At 35.2% G+C, this 15,303-nt stretch overlaps 1 protein-coding gene and 1 pseudogene across 2 annotated transcripts in view; both read left to right on the top strand.

Moving 5' to 3' along the window:
* The window catches only part of LOC145720554 (uncharacterized), a 342,661-nt gene that overhangs the window by 167,274 nt on the left and 160,084 nt on the right, over nt 1-15,303 (top strand). The window lies entirely within an intron of this gene.
* On the top strand, nt 13,139-14,679 carry LOC102741579 (small ribosomal subunit protein uS2 pseudogene; annotated as a pseudogene).

Genomic DNA, 15,303 nt, shown 5'->3' with positions numbered 1-15,303 from the left:
CTACTCCTAATTTGTTGGGAGTTTTTTTTATTAGTCATGTATGTTGAATTTTGTCACATGTTTTTCTACATCTGTTGAGATGATTATGTTTTTTCTTAGTTTGTTAATCTGCTGATGTACTTTGATTAATTTTTGAATGTTAAACTAACTTGTACTTCTGGCACAAACCCCACTTAGTCATGATGTATTATACTTTTTTAGATTTGTTGGATTTGATTGGCTAAAATTTTGTTTACAAATTTTTCATGCATATACATTAGGAATATTGGTTTGTAGTTTATTTTTTAATATTATTTCTTTGTCAGTTTTTGGTATCAGGGTTTTCCTTAGATATTACTTGGTTATATTTTCTAGACCTTCTCAATGCCCATAAACATTTCTGTTTCTTGTTTCAGCAGGTCTTCTTTTGATATATTCCCACCTTGCCAACAATAATTAAAGCCTCTGATAGTTAGTAATTAACTTCAAGGTCAAGAATAAATTAGTATACATTTGAATTATAATCTTTTGATTTATAGTGGCCCAAAAATGAAGGTAATTAAATGTTACAGCATTAAACTGTGATCAAATCTTTAATGATGAATATTCAAGTAGTTCATTTAAATAAGAAGCCTGAAATTAAAAAACTAAAGTTTTTGCAGGAATTCTTCTAACTACCATTTCCACATCAATTTTTTTAGCTGTTTTTCCTAATAAAATACTTTAGTGACCATAAAAAATACAAACATAGAACATACTTAAACTTGTTCCTTTTTTTCCCCATTGGTTTAACTTTACTAAACTATTGTGAACCAATTATGCAAAGTGATGATAATTAATTTGCATCTTTAGACAAGTGAAAGCTTTTTACAAAGGATGTTATTAAATATTTATTACTTCTAAGGAGGTTGGAGAAAGAAAAATAAATAAATCCTTATTACTAGAAGAAATAAGGGGTTTGCAGAACAAAAGAACACAAATAGGGATTCTTTGATGCTAGCTCTGTTACCACTAGGAGAATCTCCTGTTTCTTTTCCCTGCACTAATTCTACATGGTGCAATTCCCTCCATCTTTCATTACAGTAATGCCTTAAATTTGATATTTAAATCAGGTGATCATTAGAAACTCAATGTTTATTAAAAAATTTAATCCAGGTAAAGGTTATCTGATAAATAGAACATGAATTCTCCATATGATTTAAATTTTTATTGTTTTCCCTTGCTTATAAAAAGCTTAATGCAAATCTTTAAATTTCCAGGTAGTTTTAATAGCATTAATGTTTTTAGGATTACTCTTTTCTGATATAACCTTATTTGAAATGTTTCCATCTCTCAATAACTGTTTTTCATCTCCATTCTATGCTTGATATGTGTCAGATTTAAGGGGATCCAAAATGCTCTTGTGCAAGGTTATGTGATAGTACAGTATAACATGAATGAGAGCATTACCACAAAGGAAGCTGCACTTTATCAACCTTCTCAAGTATTTCAGTAGTACAGCAGAGAAGGGGAACTTTTCTTCAGGACCTTCTCTCCTCCTTCTATCCACTAAATCTGAGTGAGGGAACTCTTGGTGTTCCCTCAGTCGATTTTCAAGATAATTGATCCCTGAAAGCTTTTGGTTTTTCAAGAGTTGTTCAAAATTTTGGGCTTACCAATTAAACTCTGTTTTTAAATTATTTTTGAATCTTTAGAATATGTATTTTCTGCCTTTATATGGTATTTGAGCAGAAGATGAGGTGTTAAATGTGCTATCTTTATCAGATATACACTTTATTTAATATTCACAGTAAGTCTGGATGGTAAGTAACGTTATATATACCTTTTTTTTTTTTTAATAGTAAACAGAGGATGAAGCTCCAGCTTGGAGAGACTAAATTTCATATTAGAGATCACATAACTAATTGATAACAGAGCACATACTAAATCCAAGGCATACTTGAACCTACAACCCATGATCTTGTCTTGAACTACGGTCAAGATGGCCTAGTACCAATTTAGAAGAATGTCCAGTAGAGGTGGAGATTGATACATCATTTAAGACACCATGAAGGCTTATTCTGAAACACTTTGCAACATTATCTAAAATCATAAATGTTCAACTATGGCAGATACACAAGTGACTGTAAAATGAATGAGCATCATTTTTTTTAAAAGGTTTTATTTATTTATTTGACAGAGAGAGACACAGCGAGAGAGGGAACACAAGCAGGGGGAGTAGGAGAGGGAACACAAGCAGGGGAAGTGGGAGTGGGAGAAGCAGGCTTCCCGCTGGGCAAGGAGCCCAATGTGGGGCTCAATCCCAGGACCCTGGGATCATGACCTGAGCTGAAGGCAGACACTTAACAACTGAGCCACTCAGGCACCCCTGAATGAGCATCATTTTCTACTTCCATGAGTTAGCAGATTTGCTTATCAAAACTTCAGAGAAGTGAAATCTTACCTTTCTTTTTTTACCCAATTAAAATTACATAAATTCTATAAACCCCAAAATTTCATAAAAGCCAATATTTTTATTTTTTACATAAAGACAGTAAAATAGAGGGAATTAGAATATTCTGAAATATTTGGGAAAGGTTAAGAGATATCTCAAATATCATCTACAACTTAAAAATCCTATTCTTGGCCAAAAGTATGGCTGTATGGCTAACATTGATGGCTAGAATTTTGTATTTCTTTTTTTTTTTTTTTAAGATTTTTATTTATTTATTTGACAGAGAGAAAGACAGTGAAAGAGGGAACACAAGCAGGGGGAGTGGGAGAGGGAGAAGCAGGCTTCCCGCTGAGCAGGGAGCCCGATGTGGGACTTGATCCCAGGACCCCGGGATCATGACCTGAGCTGAAGGCAGACACTTAACGACTGAACCACCCAGGCACCCCAAATTTTGTATTTCTTATACTTAAAGAAGATTTTATTTTATATTCTTTATTAAAAGAAAACCTTTATTTTTTAATCATTTGAAGGATTGATTTTGTTACCCATTGTCTTGTAGAAAAATGGGATCATAGATAGGATAGGGGGAATAGTCAAGAAAATTACATTTTATTTTTTATCTCTATGCATGTGTTCATTGCCTAAAGGGTCTGATTAGCCTTTAAGTTTACCAGGCAGTCACAAAACTCTGTTTGATATGTGATTGAACACTGGTTCTCAACAAATGCCATGAAAGCATCACAGAGTATGGCAGACTCTTTGGACATCTCTCTTAGAACCTGGGAGAGCCCTTTGAAGGGTTGTAGTTGTTGCTGATAATAATTCACACTTGAAATCTATTGGGTGACTGGAGGTACCTCATCCATAGAGGTCTGAGGGTCCCAGGGTAATTTCTTGACTGATAGATGTACCAAGTACTCACTGCTTTGCTTCCAGAAGGGAGATAGCAGCCTGGTACAATCCTAGAGTCAGACTGAGTCTAGGTGCTCCAGAAATCAATTCCTTGCTTAGCTTCTCTGACTTTTCATCTTGCTTCCTTCACTTCTAGTCTCTCCTGAGAGCACTCCCTTAAAAAATAACTTGGAGAAGAATCCTAGTCTCAGAGTCTGCTATTAGGGACCTAGACTTAAGACTTGTGGCAGTTTAGATATCAGAACTCACCTTGCTTGCCTATATTTCAAGACTGTGCCTAGGTTCACTTTTGATCTATATAGATGCCTATATAGCCATTAAGATTGCTGGTTGTGTTACTTGATTCTGTTTTGCCTTTTCTCTATACCCTTCTTCCATTGATGGAAGAGTACTGAGGTTATGTATTATAAACATTACAAAGAATTTTATAAGCTGTTGAATGTGGAAAGAAAATGCTCATATTATTTGTATTTTTGAGGAAATTACTAAGAATATGACACATAGCAAAATCACAATCAATGGTAATCACCTCCTTTTTTCCTGGATGCTTTTAGAAATAATTTTATAACCACTCTTCTGTCTGTTCCAGATTTTATTGTATCCCACCCATTTCTCCTGCTGGCAGCTTCTCACTGTGTTTTATGTATTTGTCAGTGTTACCTGATTAGAAATATAATAGGTATGAAACAGAAGCTGATTTTTACCCCCATCCAATGTGGACACCATTAATTTATAACAAAGCTATTTTGCCATTACTGAGAAAAGAAAAGGAAAAAAAAAAAACAAACAGCTGGTTTGATGGAAAAATCTGCTCTAATCCCTGGGGAATGAGGAGTTCAGACGTGATATAAACTGACAGAGGGTGAAAAAATAATCTTCAGGCGGGTAAGTTAGTGTGGCTAGGATGGGCAGGACAGGATGGCATCCCGGAGAAGAGAAACAAAGGGTATCCTGGGGCCACACTGTTCACTTAGAAAAGGTGACATCAGGGAATGACAATAATCAGTTTACCAGTGTTTACAATAATGAAAGAGTGCTAAAAATATAGAATTGAAGTTTTGGATATATCATATATAAAGGAGGTTCATCTGCTTAGAATTCTTTTAAGATTATTTTTCTATCTCAGTTGATATTTTCCTAAACACCAGTAGAGGCCTCCAGATACTTCATTAAGTAAATAAACACACCATCCATACACAGGGGAAAGGATGATGCCTATTGTGTCCACTGACATGGAGAGGAATCAAATGGAATCTTTGATGAAGGTGAATTCAGTGAGAATCAACTATGAGTAGAAGAGGTGCTAAACTTTGTTGTATAACCTACTCAAATGCCCATTAAAAAAAATACTTCGTCTAGAATAGAAAAACATGATACATGTAATTATTGTTATTTCAGATGATGCATGTAATTATTGTTATTTTAGATCACATTTAACTAATTATCCCAATGTGGACATTTCTCTGTTAACAATTTATCATGTCAGTAAGACCATTCTCTCAAGCCACCTAACTTACCCAGTATTCTTGGAATCAAAACATTGTAGTTGAAGAGGATGGCCGCAAGGTAATCTGTGGACCCCAACCTGAGTTATTTGGCAAGTAATACTTTTCTGTCTCAAGTTTTGAACTGAGCATGTTATAAAGGAAAAGTTTGTGAAATAGTTATTAGCCATGAAAGCTTTACAGAAAATACAACTAACTCAATACTACTAATGAGCAGTCTAAAGTTCCTCTTTTTTTTTTTTTTTAAGATTTATTTATTTATTTGAGAGAGAGAGTGAGGGCGAGTGGAGAGAGAGGCAGAAGGAGAGAATCTTCAAGCAGACTCCCCCCTGAGCGCAGAGCCCACTTATGCTTCGGTGGGGCTCAATCTCAGGACCCGTGAGATCATGACCTGAGCCAAAACCAAAGACTCCAGTAGGATGCTTAACTGACTGAGCCACCCAGGCTCCCCACTCCTTTTTTATTTTTAAGTGTATGTGCATTTATATGTGTGATTGCAAATAAGCAACAAGATCTACATGCCTATTATTGATTAATCACATATTTTCCCCCTAAGTTTTAGTGAATAATCACAATTAGAAATCACCTAGGTCCTGTAATACCCTAGGACATCTGCTGCTTCTGAGGTAAATCCATCAGATTCTGTGAATCACTGAGAAAATCCACTCAGCCCAACCCCTTATTAACTGCTTTAAGAAACTCCAGCAGCTTCATTATATATTAGACACTTCTCTGACTGTACCTTTAGCTGACAGTATAAATACATTCATTTTGCTGTCACATTAATTGATTTTAGCTAATTAGGAGCTTTTTTTTTTTTTTGCCTTAATTTGATAAGGAAGTGTGAATGCATTTTTCCCCCACAGCAGGTTTGTTATTTGCTGGGGTATTAGGAGAGTGTTAATTAGGCACAGTTCTGTCAGGTTGACGGTTCTAAACAGCATTCACCACACAGACTAAAATGGGCAGGGCGGAAGCTGAGGTTTGGCCACCAGTGTGATTTGTCGGAGTAGGTTAGCTACCTCTGGAATAGAAATCTGCTGTAGGTGAAGCACCAAATCTGTTCTTTCCTTCCACAAATGCTCCTCATAGCTGAGGTCTCCCTTTTCCCCATTTCAGAACCTCTCAGGAAGCTGTCTTCCCTCAGTCACTGTCATTCTCTCCCAACCCTCCAGCAAGCAGTTTTGTGTTCATCCTGGCCCTTCTTAATTTTAAGGCAAAGGCACAGTTTTTGAAAATTCACTGGCCCTGAAGTATTTGCAGAAGATCTTTTGAGCAGTTTGGGCCCAGAGATTTCTTTGTTCAGTGTCTTCGGCTGAAGGCATAATGGGGCTGACTGGCTACTGTCTGCCAGGAGCAGTGAAGCAAAGGGAAACAGAGCAGTTGAGATTCCTGCTAGGAGCTTGTTTGTAAATGGAGCCCATTCAGTGTCTTTTGTCTATTTGTGAGGCTTTTCGTAGGGAATGTATAAAAAGGGACTTGAAACAAGTATTACCATTTAGGAAAGGAGGAGAAGGGATGTTTGACAACATCATTTTCAATTTTGTGAGAAATGCTCATTTATATCATGTGAATTTTCTGTGAAGATGCATGCAGTTGTTCTCTAAGGCATGTGCTTTGTATTTCCTTTGTTTTCTCTTGCAGCTTTACACTAACCCTTAACACATTTCTCTCCCATCCTGCTTGTGACCAATCTATAAATAATAGGAGCAAATAAAATCATCTCTGAACATCCTCCGGTTATTACATTCTAGCATTTTGATTCTGCAAATCAAACCTCAAATGTTAATCTCACTGCCAAAAGACCTTTTTAAAACCTTCATTGGAAGTATCTGCTGTTGTCTGCTGTTTACAACTACCTTTGAGTCACAGAATATATGTGTCTAAAAGAGGATGGAGGGTGGAACCCTTAACAGAATGCCGAGCTCTCTGACAGAAGTACTGATAGAGTGGAAAGAATGTATTTGGAGACTCCATCCATCTATTGGTTATAAACTTGTTTACTTGGTTTTGTGAGTCTTACTTGTCTTCGTAAAATGCAGATATTAATACCTATTCTCCCTAGTTGTCATTATTAAATGTATTTTCCTTTCGTCATCCTAGTGTTCATCGTGGTCCTTGTTAATTTTAAAACAAATGTCACAATCATTTAACAATGGTTAGCAAATAACAGGTGTTTGTTTATGTGACTGTTGTCTGTTGTCCCCCATTACTATAAGCTCCATGAAGATGACGTATTTGTCTCATTTCAACACTGTGTCCCCAGCTCCTGGCATGTGGCAGACATTCAATAAACATTTGTTGTATAGCTGTGAAATGTCAGCTATGATGGCACCTAATATTGATATGATTGTAATTTTTTGTAGTTAAAATTTACTAGCTAAAATCGAGCATAAACATAAATTATATAAAAACAAAAGCAGTATTTATATTTGTATTTGAAGTAAGTCTGAAAATGAATTGTGTAAGCTTCCATCTCAAGAACACAGGAAAAAAACAAATCAAAGCCAAAGAAAGTAGAAAAAAGGAAATCCTAAAAATAAGATCAGAAATCAGTGACATAGGAAACAAATATGAAATAGTGAAAATCAACAAACAAAAGGTAATTTTACTAATCAAATTACTAATAAAATTCCTAAATCTTTAACAAAATTGACTAAGAGAAAAGAGAGAAAATGAAACATTACCAATGTGATAGAATAAAAAAAGTGCTTACTATGCAGCACCTGGGTGGCACAGTTGGTTGAGCATCCAGCTCTTGGTTTCACCTCAGGTCGTGATTTCAGGGTCATGAGCACAGAGTCTGTTTTGGATTCTTTCTTCCTCTCCCTCTGTCCCTCCTGCTCATTCTCCCTCCTGCTCATTCTCCCTCTTTCTCTCTCTCATCCTCTCTTTCAAATAAATAGATAAATATTTTTTAAAAAAGTAGTTATTACATGGATACTAAAAAGTTTAAAAAGCAATATTGAGATAACTTTAGACATCTACCATGTAGATGAAATTTTAAAATTTTACAAAAAATAATTACCAAAAGTGATACCATTTAATCATCTATACTTTGAGGAAATTGAAAATATATTATGGGGGCGTCTGGGTGGCTCAGTCGTTAACCGTCTGCCTTCAGCTCGGGTCATGATTTCAGGGTCCTGGGATTGAGCCCCACATGGGGCTCCCTGCTCCGCGGGAAGCCTGCTTCTCCCTCTCCCACTCCCCCTGCTTGTGTTCCCTCTCTCGCTGTGTCTCTCTCTGTCAAATAAATAAAATCTTTAAAAATATATATATATTATTATGAAAACCTCCCAGAAGAAAACTCCCAAGACTAAATGGCTTCCTCATGAATGCTTCTTATATTTATAATGAGTAAACTTGTAAAAACCATTCTAGAGTATAGAAGAAGAGGAGCACTTCTTAACATATTTTATGAAGTCAGCATAACCTTGATACCAAAATTTGACCAGGGCACTACAAAAAAGGGAGAATTAGTAACCAAACATAGATGTGAATAATCTTTAAAAATTAGTAAATATTATATAACAATATATAAATCCCCATGATTTATATATAAAAACCTCATCTTTAATGGGGTGATTTAACAATGAGATATCAGTATGTCACAATTATGTTTATAGCAGCACTATTTTTAAGTTGTATACTGGAAACAATCCAAATGTCCTTTAACAGAATAGGTATATAAATTGTGGTATGTTTATAAAATGAAATACTATACAGCTATGAGAATAAATGAACTCTAACTAAATGCAAACAAACACAAGACAGAACATAGGTGAATATCACAAAGATTTATTTATTTATTGAGCAAAAGAAACCAAAGTATTATAAATCAGATATTGATTAAGCTTGGATGGAGGTAGTAGTGACTGGGAGGAGGCAGGAATGAGGTTGGAAATTGTTTTTTCTTGATATGGGTGACTGTTACTTAGATGTGTTCAAAAGTGAAAATTCATGAACATATTCAATTATGACTAGTGCACCTAGATGAATGTTTATAGTACTTCAAAAAGAAGTTCAGATGATGCAACACACACACAAAATGTAATAATGTAGCCAAATACTTGACCTGCAAAGCTTAGCATTTGTATCCATGGTATGTGGCAGCATATTCCCATCTTGACCACAGTAGTGTTAAACAAATCATATTTAGTATAAAGTAAGGGGAAAGATTAAGTAAATGCAATAAGAACTAAGTTGCTTAGTTTGGACATCAAGTGCTCATATAAATGTATAAATAGATGAGTCCATAATATGAATATTGCTTTTTTTTACTTATTCTTTTTCCTCTTAGGGGTTTACACTGTAATCATTCTTCAGTGCTAGTAAATAAAAAAAATTATCATATTTTAATGTCCAAAGAGCATTTTATTACATAGATATATTAAAATCCATTTAAAAATTACCTTTGTCTGAACATTTTAGGTGGTTTTCAAATTACTGCCATTCTGAACAGTGCCTCAATGGTCTCCCTTTACAATGACTGGAGTGCTCTGCTTCTGGCAACCTGTCATATACATTCCATTTTATCATTGTTCACTGCCAGGTGCACACAATTCACATGGCAGAGAGCAAGCCCATCCCAGTATTCTTAATCATTCCTGAACTCTTCTTTCCCGGAATGGCATCTCATAAGCCTATTCTAAAATAATGTTCTTTGAGACCACTCCTGATTAGAGATCTTAGAAGGTCTAGGTAAAGAAACAATTCAAACTTTATTACCTTAAACTCTGCTGTATTCGTTGAGGAGGCTGGGATGTTATGGTGCAGTTTGTTCTGAAACTTTCCAATAACTAACATTTTGCACATTTTTTAACCTAAAAATGAAGTGCTCATTTTGTGAGTATATTTTAAATTCCTAGTAATGCCTCAACTTTTCAGGCTTTCTTATTCGAATAGAACCAAATTCTGCTTAAAAGAAAACGAAAGAAAGAAAAAGGAATAGAAGAATAGCTCTGAAAACCTACTGTTCCTCATTTTTCTTGACACTGTATTTCCATCTAAATGAATGCACATTATGCTTTCAAAGTGGTAAATAGATGTTCATAATTCATTAATCCGTAGTTCAAAAGTGAGGACAAATGTTATTTCTGGGCCACCATTTATTTAAGAGAGTAAAAGAATGTGAGTCTGACTTCACTGCAGTGAGATTATTCACAAAATAAAAACAAAATGGCCCTTCTTCACATGAGATGGAACATCTACACTGGCAACACAGCTAACTGCAATAGCTCTCTTAGAGAGAATAAGAGAAGATAAATCCATAGAGTTGCACAAAGCCAACCCAACCAGAGACTCAAATCCTGTAAAACTCGATTTGAGTCAAACAAGGAGGGAAACTTCCTCTTCAAAACACATGGTAGATGGCATCTCCTTCCTTTAAAATGTTTAGGTAAGATAAGCCAGTTCATAACAATATACAGTGTCATTTTCCCAGGAAAATATGTCTTAGGGAATGACTGATTCAGTTTTCTTTTGTTAAATAAACTTTAAGTAGTCTCGCATCCATTTCTTTCCTTTCAGTCTGTCACTTTACACTGGTTTATAATGAATTCAATCTGCTTGTATGTGTAAGTAAAAATTCATAAAAACAAAACTAGTAGACTGGGGGGACATGTGGTATCATGTATTTTTATTTTTCCATGCCTTTGAGAAAAGTTCTTGTTGATTTTGTACTCTAATACCAGGGTAACTTTGAGTAGCCATCATTTGAGGATAATTTGCTTTGATATTCTTGTGTACTGACATATTTGTTAAAGAGTGTTTTTTCTTCCCTTTAGAATTGTTGACTACATAAGATAGAGATAGAGCTATTTCAGAATCCACAGAAAGGTGACAAAATAGTAGGATAAATGCACTAATTGTTCCTCAAATAAAATCTCTGAAAAAAATTTAAATGAACATCTGTTTGAAGAATAGAGCTATTAAAGGGAATGTTCTGCACAAACAATATGCCACGCAGAATAGTTGTACAATAATGCTGTGAAATTGTTTAATTAACTCATAAAAGAGGGAATCTAATACAGGAAATGTATGCAGTGCACTCTGGAGATATTTGACAGTCTTTAAGAGCAGATGTGATTATGATTATAATTATTTTAGTAAATTGAACCATAATTTCTCTTTCTGTTGTAAAATAAGGTGCGGTATATTATGAATCCTAAGTAAAAAAAAAAAACACACAAAAACCTTTAAACATAAGTAATTCATGCAAATCATGACTTTTGTTAAAGCTAAAGTATTGCTATCATCACCTTTTTAAATTGAGGTTTACCTTTGTAAATACAACTGAGAAGAATAAGTTTTCAACATGTAACTAGGTTGAATTTTAGGTGTACTTTGTGGAATTTGGTTTCAATATTTTGTAGACATGACTTTCACCAAAGATTTGGATTATAAAACTGTATTTTTATCTCTTATTTATAAGATCAATTATTTATTTATTATATATAAAATCATGGTGTGTAGGAGTATGGAGTAATTTTATTTTATTATCAGAGAAACTCTATCAGAGACCCTATAGTACTGAACATGAAGGCTACAACAGTTTTTCTTTTCCTTTTCTTTTATGTGTGAGGTCAACTGGTTTGACTTGAAGTGAATTCATTGACTACCATGATATATATTAAGTTTGTTTGATATTACTATGCAAGTTTATTATATCTATGCCCTTCTATTATTTTTCACTCTTATTCATTTTGGAAATTGCATATTTATATATTCATAACTTAAATCAGTAATTACAGGAATGTTACATTTTCTGTATATTGCCTTTGTCACTCTTATTAACTAAAATTACTGCTAGAAGGAAATTAATCAGACAAATTAGTATGCTTATTCATGAAACCTAGATTATAGTAAACCCCAAGATTAAGACTAATGAAACAATTATTTATTTAATCATTATTAAAAACGAGAACATTGCTCAGATATTTGACAGTAACTGCAGCAAGCTTTGAAAGTAGACAAATGAATGTGTTTTTCTTGACTGCTCTTTCATGAAAGCAAGATTATTATCACCTTCTGGGAGTTTTGCTTTCATATTTGATATTTTCCCTAGGAAAAAAAGTCTCTCCTTACCAGAAAAAGAGAAAGTTTAATTTCTCCAATAGACTTCTCTCTTTGAAACTTAAGCTATTCTGACTCTGAATTTTCAAAATTTAAGATGTACATGAAAGTGTTCTTAAGTCAAGGCTATAGACACTTATGGGCACAATAACAATAAATACCATACTAGAAGTATAAATATTTACTTAAAGTATTCCTTAAAACAAATTGAAAAAAAATTAAGTTAAACATGTATTAAAAAGCAAAATGTACTATAGCACTAATAATAAAAATCCATAATCCTCTCCATATCTACATGTTACGTCAGCAGCTTCCTGGTGCCCAGTGACAATCATATTTAATCATGCCTGCTTTTAGGTCTTCTAGGTAAATCCTTTAATGTACTGCTTTTCTTATTTCTCAATTTAGACATTAGCAGAAAGTTAGTGATTTTCTGCTATGATAGCTAAAGATTTTATTCACACTACTTCCCATATTTTATTCCCTCTCTGTCTAAAAAGTTCTGGGTTAGTAACTTTATTAGGTACTTTTGCTCATCTAAATGTTATATTAAAAATATCGATTTCTTTTTGTATCAAATCCAAACACTCTTGATTCATGATGTTGTAAGGTAAAAATTTCAACATTCCTAACACTTCCTTACTCTGCTTTCTACCATACTTGGGTTGTTGGACAAAATAGTGGATGAAATTTGAATTTTACATTTGAATTTTAAGTAAACAACTAATTTTTTAGTATAAGTCTGTCCCAACTTTGTATATATTCATTTTTCAGTAGATAAAGTGATATTTGATTAATTAGACTTGAGAAAGAAGAATATAATGGGGGGATACAAAAAATAAGATAACCAATTTACCTGTATAACCCCCAAAATCATAGGAGTTTGGGGTACCAGATACTTCTAAATTGGGCTTAGGAGACAAAGCTAAAATCAAAAAGATTGGTGAGGGCGCCTGGGTGGCTCAGTTGGTTAAGCAACTGCCTTCAGCTCAGGTCATGGTCCTGGAGTCCCAGGATCGAATCCCACATTGGGCTCCCTGCTCGGCGGGGAGTCTGCTTCTCCCTCTGATCCTCTTCCCTCTCGTGCTCTCTGTCTCTCATTCTCTCTCTCTCTCAAATAAATAAATGAAATCTTTAAAAAAAAAAAAAAGATTGGTGAGAGGAATGTTTTATCTAAGGAGTAGCTAGACTCCCAGATCACCTCCCAAGCCATCATAGCCAGGCTAAATCCCAAGTCAGAAGAATTTCCCAGCAGAGGAAATGAAGTTTCCATTTCTGGCAAAGTTGATCTAAAGAGACTGTTAACTCGGGGACAATAAGCAAAACAAAGAATAGGGTGTAGCCCTGAATTGGAAGCAAGCAGATTGAGTGAAAATCTATGTTCTGTACTTTCAGCCTTCTTTTCTTTTTGGCTCTTGGAATGCTGATGGCAGCACCATTGAGAAGTAACCTAAAGAGTTCCCACCCTGGGCTCAAAAGACTGGCTCAAAACAAAAGGTTTGCAAAACTATCATTAGGATATCTCAAGTGAAATAGCATGGTCCCCTCTTCATTGCTCATGGTGAGAGCTATCAATCCAAAGATTTTTTCCTCCTCCAAACAGAGTTTTAGGACCTCATATTTAAATCTAAATTGCCAACCAGGGAAAATCAAACATTGGAACTTCCTAATGCAGAAGGCAAAGACCAAAATAAACAAGTAGGAAAGCGAGACTCAGAGGAAACAAAGTTGATAAAGGAAAGACAATAAAACTTAAAAAACAAAGAGCCTTTACATGCTACCTGGGTAGGGGTCATACAGCCTTGTTTTGCATTCCCATCATAACTTAAAGGGAAACTTTCATGATGTCCAGAGTCTTTGATGTTCTGAAAATGAAGGAGGAGGATGTCCTCAAATTCATTATAGCAGGAACCCACTTAGGTGACACCAACCTTGACTCCCAAATGGGACAATACATCTACAGAAGGAAAAGTGATGACATCTACATTATAAATCTGGAGAGAACCTGGGAGAAGCTTCTGCTGGCAGCTCATGTCATTGTTGTACTGAAAACCCAGCTGATGTCACTGTCATATCATCCAGGAATACTTGTTAGTGAGCTGTGTTGAAATTTGCTGCTGCTACTGGAGCCACTCCTATTGCTGGCCACTTTACTTCTGGAAATTTCACTAATCAGATCCATGCAGCCTTCCAGGAGCTGAGACTTCTGGTGGTTATTGATCCCAAGGCTGACTATCAGCCTCTCACAGAGGTGTCTTATATTAACCTACCTACCATCGCTGTTAACACAGACTCTCCTGTGCACTATGTGGACATTGCTATGTCTTGCAACAGGGGAGCTCACTTAGTGGGTCTGATGTGGTGGATGCTGGCCCAGGAAGTTCTACACATGTGTTGCACCATTTCCTGTGAACAACCATGCGATGTCAGGCCTGATCTCTACTTCTACAGAGATCCTGAAGAGATTGAAAAGGAAGAATAGGCCTCTGCTGAAAAGGCTGTGACCAAGGAGGAATTTCAGGGTGAATGGACTGCTCCAGCTCCTGACTTCACTGCTACTCAATCTGAAGTCGCAGACTGGTCTGAAGGTATGCAGGTGCCCTCTGTGCTGATTCAGCAGTTCCCTACTGAAGACTGGAGTGCTCAGTCTGCCACTGAAGACTGATCTATGGCTCCCATTGCTCAGGCCACTGAATGGGTAGGAATAACCACTGAGTGGTCTTAAGTTGCTCTTCCACAAAGGCAAACAAAATGGAAATAAAGTTGACAAAATAAACAGTTCCTAAAAAAAAAAATAATAAAAGAAAAGAAAAGAAAGAAACTGCGAGTAAAGTTCTCAGTAAGATAAGACATTGCATTTGAAACAAAAACAGTATATTTTCGCAAAGGAGCTTCTCTTGAACAAGAAAGAACTCTTTCAAACTACAAGCAGGATAAGAATAAACCTAAAAAGTGTAGGATGTTTGGAATATGTATTTGAGGCAGTCTTCCCAGAGGTAACATCAAAAGAGAAAAGGTGAAAAATTGGAAGAAAAGTTAAGAAAATAATATTTTTCCAGAAGGTACAACTAGTGAATAATATGAATACCAAAGAAGAGAACAGAACAAAGTGTAAAAAATTATGAAGTAATACATTTCCTAAAACTGATGAGCATAAGTTTTGAGACTGAAAGAGTTCATGAAGAATTCAGAAAAAAAAAAATCAACAAAAAAACACTAACACTGGAGAAATGGGTCATGAAATTTCAGAACATCAGTGATGAAAAAAATAAAGGTCTGAGAAGGAGAGTGATGGGGAGCAGAAGAGAAGAGAGGAAAAGGGGGGAGGAGAAAATCATATCATAAAGTTAAGGTATCAACCTCTTTTCAGCTTTTCTTTTTTTTTTTTTTTTTTTG

This window comes from Leptonychotes weddellii, chromosome 3 (assembly GCF_054177405.1).
Source record: "Leptonychotes weddellii isolate Sample4059 chromosome 3, ASM5417740v2, whole genome shotgun sequence".
Lineage (NCBI taxonomy): Eukaryota > Metazoa > Chordata > Mammalia > Carnivora > Phocidae > Leptonychotes > Leptonychotes weddellii.
This window is presented reverse-complemented; position numbering and strand designations above follow the sequence as displayed.